Source organism: Enhydra lutris, unplaced genomic scaffold (assembly GCF_002288905.1).
Source record: "Enhydra lutris kenyoni isolate GAN:26980312 unplaced genomic scaffold, ASM228890v2 scaffoldscaffold28, whole genome shotgun sequence".
Taxonomy (NCBI): Eukaryota; Metazoa; Chordata; class Mammalia; order Carnivora; family Mustelidae; genus Enhydra; species Enhydra lutris.
Window position 1 is genome coordinate 2,096,926 of NW_019154112.1, and position 8,033 is coordinate 2,104,958.

At 41.6% G+C, this 8,033-nt stretch overlaps 2 pseudogenes; both read left to right on the forward strand.

Moving 5' to 3' along the window:
* Positions 1-287, forward strand: part of LOC111152433 — an 11,642-nt pseudogene extending 11,355 nt beyond the window's left edge.
* Positions 288-669: 382 nt separating this feature from the next.
* On the forward strand, positions 670-4,557 carry LOC111152434 (annotated as a pseudogene).
* The last annotated feature ends 3,476 nt before the right edge of the window (positions 4,558-8,033 follow it).

The window sequence follows — 8,033 nt, forward strand, 5'->3', positions numbered from 1 at the left end:
TGGGTGCTTGAATAATGTGATTTTGGTGACACAACCAATATGTCAAAGATGTAACTGGGTGATAGTTATTAACATAAGGAGTCACATGTTGGAAGAAGCATTGGGTGTTATATGGAATTAATGAGTCTTTGAACACTACATCAAAAACTAATGATGTATGGTATTGTGACTAACATAAGATAATAAAATATAAATAAATAAAAGTGAAATAAATAATTATCTCAAGGAAGTGAAAATGAAAATACAACATACCAAATTTTGTGGGTTTCAGCAAAAGCACTCCTTAGAGGATGTTTACAGGAATAAAAATTAGAAAGATCTCAAATAAAATATTTAACTTTACAACTCAAGTAACTAGAAAAAGGGAAGCAAATTAAACCCAAGTCAACAAAAGGAAGGAAATATCATCATCATCATCATCATCATCATCATCATCAGAGTGGAAGTAAAAGAAATAGAGACCAGAAAAATAACAGGAAGGATTAATGAAATCCAAGGTCGTCCTTCTAAATGATGAAGAAAATGGCAAACTTTTACTTAGTCTAAGAAAAACAAAAGATTTGAATAAAATTAGAAATAAAAGGGAGCTATTACAATTGAGGAGACAAATATATAGAATCATAGGTGACTATGAACAGTTAAATACCAATAACTTCATACCTAGAGGAAATGAGTGTATTTCTAGAAACATGCACCAACCAAGACTGAATTAGAAAGACATACAAAATCAGAACAGAGCAGTCCCACCATCTGTAAGGCACAGGTAGAAGCTGAGGGGCAGGAAGACAGGTTTGCTGAGGTAGGTGCAGACGGCAGAGAGCCTTGGGTTGTGAGATGTGGTGTCTTACAGGTCCCAAAATTGTGACAGGCATACACAAAGATCTCTGGTTATGGAGGTTTTCTGCCCAGTGATAACGAGATTGGCTTTAGCCTGGCTGAGTTCCAGAGCCCCCTCCATTTGCCTCTATATTCATCCTGGAGTACTGGACACCAGGGCTGTGAAACAGGTGCGGCAAGATCCCCAAAGAATGGTGTCCCCACTTCCCGCTATGCCCAACACAATGATAGCTGTCTCTGTGGTCCTGCCTATTTGTTGCTTCCCCTGGAGTACAGCTGGTGGAGGATGGTGCCCTGGGGCAATTTCCATACACAGAAGGATTGATTGTTTTGACTACCATCTGCACTGAACAGGAATCCTGTCACTCTGCCCTTCACACCAGTGTGACAAAACCAGCCCTCAGGACACTTATCCAGGCCCAAAGCTTCCTTGCACATGCCCAGCCACTGTGGAGGATTTCTGAACTGTGAATTGGACTCAAAAGTCCCTGCTATGGAGGAGAACTTGCTAGAGACAAACATTTGCTGAAGCCATAGGATGCTAGGAATCTATCTTTATGCTCCTCCCGACCTCAGTCCTGTGAACTTCCTGGACTTATAAGATACATAAACAAAAGCAAACAGGCAAAAAGACCGATAAAAATAAAAGACAAGAAAGAAAAAAAAAAAAGGAAAATACAGCCAAAATGAAACTGAAGAATAAGATTTATATAGTACAAAACCAAAAACAAATACACAGAAACACTGACAGAAGAATAATATGGGAAGGTGGTTATAAAGCTTTTATGTGGGTGAGAAGATTATTTCAGTATTTCCTGGGTGTATCTTCTTATGTTTGTTAAAGGACTCAACATTCCAGAGATACAGGGAAATTAAAACTGGTGTATATATAGGGGTAGTATTGAACAGGGAAAAAGGATTACCTTGACACTTATATCTATATCTGTCATGTATCTATCTCTCTCTCTCTAAATATATAAAGAAAAAGAAAAAGAAACATGGGTATATGTGTGAAAAAATTTGAAGTTCAAGTTATTATGTAATATGTTGTATTAAACATCTAGTTGTAATGGTAAGTAGATTAAAAAAATAAAAGAAGAAGAATCATGAGAATGAATTTAAAAAAAAGTTTATCTATGAAATGTACAGGTTTTGTGACAATACCAGAGGCTTAATATATTGTTTTACCCTGTTGTTGGGGTTTTATAGTTTAATGGGGATACTGTGGTTATTGTTCTCTTGTTCTTTGGGCTTGTCTTCTGGGGAAGGGACCTGCCTCCTTGTTTTTCAGTCAGTCTTGCTTGGGCTGGGCTGTGGAAACCAGTTTTTCAGGCTTTGGTTCTCTGGAGGTTTTTGTTCTTTGGCAGTTTTTTGTGGCTTTTCAGAGGGTTAGTGCAAATAAACTGTCTGGACCTAGTCCTCGGCTTCAGAGAGAAGCCTCAGCCTGCTCCCCTCTGTGTGGTCCAAAACACACAGGCTCCCCTTCTGCAAACTCCGCTGAACAGCACAATATCCCACAGGTGATGCTCACCCCCAGCCATCATCTCTGTGATTACCTGAGGCCCCCGCTTGTCTCTGCACCCCTGTGCCACTAGAACGACAAGTGATATTGGTCTGGGCAATAGCAGCCAATCCTGGTGGCTGCTATGGTTGGGACTGCTGTCTGGGGTCCATGCCCACACTGGGTGAACTCACACCCAGCAGCAGTGCAGGTTGCAGAAGGCTGTGGGTCCAGGGACCTCTGTCAGGACCCTGAGCCAGGCTCTCTCAGGCGCGGATGAAGGTGTGCCCAGCCAGAGCACTGGTGCAAGCAGTGGAAAGTGGCAGGCTCAGGGACCACCGACTGGGGCCCCTGCTGGGCCCTCAGACATGAATGGGCACTGGCTGTCTCCTTATGTCTGTGCCTGTGCCTGCCCAATTCCACCAATTGCTCCTTAAGAACCTTTGTTCTTTTTGAGTGCTTTTAACCAGACTCCAGGTAAAAGCTGGTCCCTAAGCACAGGACTCATATTGGGGTACTAGTTTCTAATGGGTTGCTTCTGGTGGCTCCCTCCCCTTCTGTTTATCCTCTGATATCATGCCCAGCGTTCCCACTCCACTGACTGCTCCACTGATGCTCTTCTGCCCCTGTAGAGATTGAGAAGTGTATAATCTTACATCTCAGGCTGATTTCATGGGTGTTCAGAGTGTTCTGGTAGATATTTAGCTCAATTCAGGGGACCTGTTGAAACAGGGTCTCCTACTTCCCTGCCATCTTGACCCCTCTGGAACTTCCTGGAATTAACATCTTTCCATCTTCTGACCAGCTTGCCAGTGTGCCTGTCCTCCCACCTGCCATGACCACAGGAGGCTCTCTACGTGATCTCACCAACCTGCACTTTCCCCTGGCACTTTCCACCTGACTGGACCCTGGGGAGATGGCCTACCCAAACCTGAGTGGGGCAACAGTACCTCCAATTTGAACCACAACGTGATCCCCCTTGGCATCAGTGGGGGCCAGTGTCTGGGCCTGAACTTGATCCATGACATGGATCCAATGATCCATGACATTATTTCCTGATCAGCGACTCATCTGGGAACACTTTGCCAGCAATTCTGACCTATAGACTTCCTTGACCAGTACCCCACCACAAGTCCAAGCTCCAAGCTCCTGTCTGACTCCTCCCTCTCATTCAGTGGATTGGCTGTCTCCTCCATCAATTCCTCCTCCCCTTCTTCATCTCCTATGCTGGGTTCCTCCCCTTACCCGGGTTCTACAACTGGGACCTCCCCCCACCATCATGTACCCCTTAGCCCCCTCAGTTTGCTCATGGGCCCACCTGACACCAGAAAGTCCCAACAGTCACTGCCCAAACAGTTGTTGCCAAAAATGTCACCTACATCGTCCTCTTTCACTCAGGATGCTCCCTGGATACCTACAAACTACCCACTGACCAATGGCTGCTTCTATACCCATTCAGGCCCCTGAGTATGGTTCTGTCCACCCAGCCACCCATCCTGAAGCTTCTACCTCAGCTAGGGCTGTCTTCTCAAGCCTGATCAATGCAGGTCTCTATTGAGCTGCCCCTGGGCAGGCCATGACACTATGGTGCACTACCCACACAGCTCTATGGGTATAAGGAACAATCTTACCACTGGCCAATGAATGACTTCAGCCTGGGGACTGTTTCCATATAGAATGCTCTTTGATGACTGCTGCTCTGACTCAAACTCTTCCTGGTATGCACAGCGTGGTCCCAGCAGCTGGATCAGTTTGGCAGGGAGAGCCCAGCAACTAGCCTTGTGAAGGATCTCCCATGTTTTTGGAAGGGCCTGGATTTTTATGGGGTGAAGGAGTAGTGAATGGCCTCCAGGACTCCCATGCTCTCAACCACCAGAACTTGTCCCACTGTTCCTGCCATGGTTCAGGACCCAATATGAACCTCCCAGGAGAGTCCTCCCTAGGTCTCTCTAAGGAGATTGTGGCAGAGTTGGCTAGAGTGCCTGACATGGGGTGTACCCAGCCTGGCTGTGGCCGGGTTGGGGCTGGAGGAGGAACTGCACATGGAACAACTGGGCCTGGATGGGCTCCAAATGGTGAACTAAACTTGTGCCCTGCTCTGTGATCCTGCTGTGTAGGATTCATTCTGCAGTGAGTAGCTGCAGGAGGGGTTTCTCAGCATCATTCTTCTTGGACCTGTCCCATCACTGTACCTTTTCTCCCTTTCCCTTGGACAGTAGAGACTCCACTCTGCCTCTAGATCCTCTTTCTAACATGAATGAGGGATCCCAAGAATGAGAAAAAGCAAGGGGTTTGTCCAGATGACCCCTAAATTCCACACAAGGGGTGGGTCTGGGGAGCTCAAGGGAGGACCTAATGCACTTTTAACTTGTAATTCAAGATTTGAATCAGTAACAAACAAACAAACAAACAAACAAACATAAAACCTCATAGTCAAATCACTTCACTAGTGAATTCTAACAAACATTTATATCTATTTATTTTTAATAAGAACAATAGTTTTATTTTTATATAAAATCAGTTAATACACATGTAGTGTATTATTAGTTTCAGAGGTAGTTTAGTGACTCAACAGTTGCATGTGACACACAGTGCTCATTACATCAAGTGCTGTCCTTAATGTCCAACACCCACTTATCCCATATCCCCACCCACCTTGAGTCTAGCAATACTGTTTCTTATAGTTAAGAGAGCCTTATGGTTCATCTCCCTCCCTGATTTTGCCTTATTTTGTTTTTCCTTCCTTTCCCTACGTTCATCTGTTCACCTTCACCCTATGTTCATAAGTTACACATATGATTGAAATCATATGTTATTTGTTTTTCTCTGACTTATTTCACTTAGCATAAACCCTCTAGTTCCATCCATTGACATCATTGCAAATAGCAAGATTTCACTCTTTTCATGGCTGAGTAATATTCTATTATTTTATCTATAACCACCTCTTCTTTATCCATTCATCTGTTGATGGACATCTGGGCTCTTTCCATGGTTTGGTTTTTGTGGACATCACTGCTATAAACATTGGGGTACATGTTCCTTTTCAGATCACCATGTTTGTATCCTTTGGAGAAATACCTAGTAGTACAACTTCCGGGTAGGGTAGGATAGCTATATTTTGAACTTTTCGTGGAACCTCCATGCTGTTTTCCAGAGTGGCTGTACTAATTTGCATTGCCACCAATAGTGTAAGAGGTTTCCCCTTTCTCTGCATCCTCACCAACATCTGTTGTTTCCTGAGTTGTTAATGGTAGCCATTCTTGCTGGTGTGGTGTCTCATTGTGGTTTTGATTTGTATTTCCCTGACACCAAAGGATGTGGAGCAATTTTTCAGATGTCTGTTGGCCATTTGTATGTCTTCTTTGCAGAAATGTCTGTCCATGTCTCTTGCCCATTTATTGACTGGATTTTTTGTTTTTGGGGCGTTGAGTTTGATAGTTCTTTATGGATTTTGGATACTAGCCTTATATCTGCTTTAGGTAGCACAGACATTTTCACAATATTTGTTCTTCCTATCCATGAGCATGGAATATTTTTCCATTTCTTTGTTTCTTCCTCTATTTCTTTCATGAGTACTTTATAGTTTTCTGAGTATAGATTCTTTGCCTCTTTGGTTAGGTTTATTCCTAGGTATCTTATGGTTTTGGGTGCAATTGTAAATGGGATTGACTCCTTAATTTCTCTTTCTTCTGTCTTGTTGTAGGTATAAAAAAATGCAACTGATTTCTGTGCATTGATTTGGATACTAGCCTTATATCTGATAAGACATTTGTAAATATCTTCTCCCATTCTGTATGCTGTCTTTTAGTTTTCTCAACCTTTTCCTTTGCTGTGCAAAAGCTTTTTGTCTTAATGATGTCTCAATAGTGTATTTTTCTTTTGTTTCCCTTGCCTTTGAAGACATGTCTAGCAGGATGTTGCTATGGCTGAGTATAAAGAAGATCCTGCCTGTGTTCTCCTCTAGGATTTTTATGGAATCCTGTCTTACATTTAGCACTTTCATCCATTTTGAGTTTACTTTTTTGTGTGGTATGAGAAAATGGTCCAGTTTCATTATTCCAGATGTGGCTGTTCAATTTTCCCTGCACCATTTAGTGAAGAGACTATATATTTTTTTTCCATTGGATATTCCTTCCTGCTTTGTCAAAGTTTAGTTGGCCATAGAGTTGAGGGTGCATTTTTGGGTTCTCTATTCTGTTCCATTGGTCTATGTGTCTGTTTTTGTGCCCATACCATGATGTCTGGATGATGACACCTTTGTAATACAGCTTGAAGTATGGAGTTGTGATGGATGTCACCAGCTTTGGTTTTCTCTTTCAGCATTCCTTTGGCTATTTGGGTTCTTTTCTGGTTCCATACTAATTTTAGGATTATTTGTTCCAGTGCTGTGAAAATGTTGATGGTATTTTTGATAAGGATTCCATGGAATATGTAGATTGTTTTGGGTATGATAGACAAATCAACAATATTTGTTCTGTGATGCCTGGGTGGCTCAGTCCATTAAGCATCTGCCTTTGACTGGGTGTGGTGCAAAAACAATGAATACTGTTACACTGAAAAGAAATTAAAATTAAAAAATTAAAAAGAACAAAAACAAAAACAAAACATCTGCCTTTGGCTCAGGTCATGATACCGGGGTCCTGGGATTGAGTTCTGCATCAGGCTCCTTGGTCAGCAGGAAGCCTGCTTCTTCCTCTGCCTGCCACTTCCCCTGCTTGTGTGCTCTCTCTCTCTTTCTGATAATTAAATAAATAAAATTATAAAAAAGATTTTAAAAAAGACAAAGCAAAAACCAATATTTGTTCTTCCAATCCATGAATATGGATTGTTTTTCCATTTTTTGGTGTCAGTCTCAATTTCTTTCATGAGAGTTCTATCATTTTCAGAGTATAGATTATTTACCACGTTGGTTAGGCTACTTCTTAGGTAACTTGTGATTTGGGGGTTTTGGTGTAATTGTAAATGGATTGATTCCTTGATTTCTTTTTCTTATTTCTCATTGTTAGTGTGTAGAAATGCAACTGACTTCTGTGCCATGATTTTATATCCTGTCATTTTGCTGATTTGTGATATGAGTTGTCATGATTTTGGGGTGGAGTTCTTTGGGTTTTCCACATAGAGGATCATGTCACTTGTGAAGAATGAGAGTTTGGCTTCGTTGCCAATTTGGATGTCTTTTATTTATTTCTTATTTTTTAGCTTTAAAACTTTAAAAACAAATTTATGGGTTTATTTATTTATTTTTATTATTTTACGTTTTTGTTGTCAGATTGCCGAGGCTAGGATTTCCAGTACTATGTTGAACGGCAGTGGTGAGAGCCACATCCCTGTCATATTCTGGACCTCAAGGGAAAAGCTCTCAGTTTTTACCCATTGAGAATGATATTTGCTGTGGATTTTTTCATAGATGGCTTTTATGATATTGAGCTATGTTCCCTCTATCCCACCACTGTGGAGAATTTTAATCAGGCAAAGATGCTGTATATTGTCAAATACTTTTTCTGCATCTATTGAGAAAATCATATCGTTTCTTGCCCTTACTTTTATTAATGTAGTGTATTACATTGATTAATTTTCAGATGTTGGACTACCCTTGTTACCCAGGGATAAATCCCACTTGGTCATGGTGAATAGTCCTTTTAATGTACTGTTGGATCCTGTTGGCTAGTATCTTGGTGAGAATTTTTGCATCACA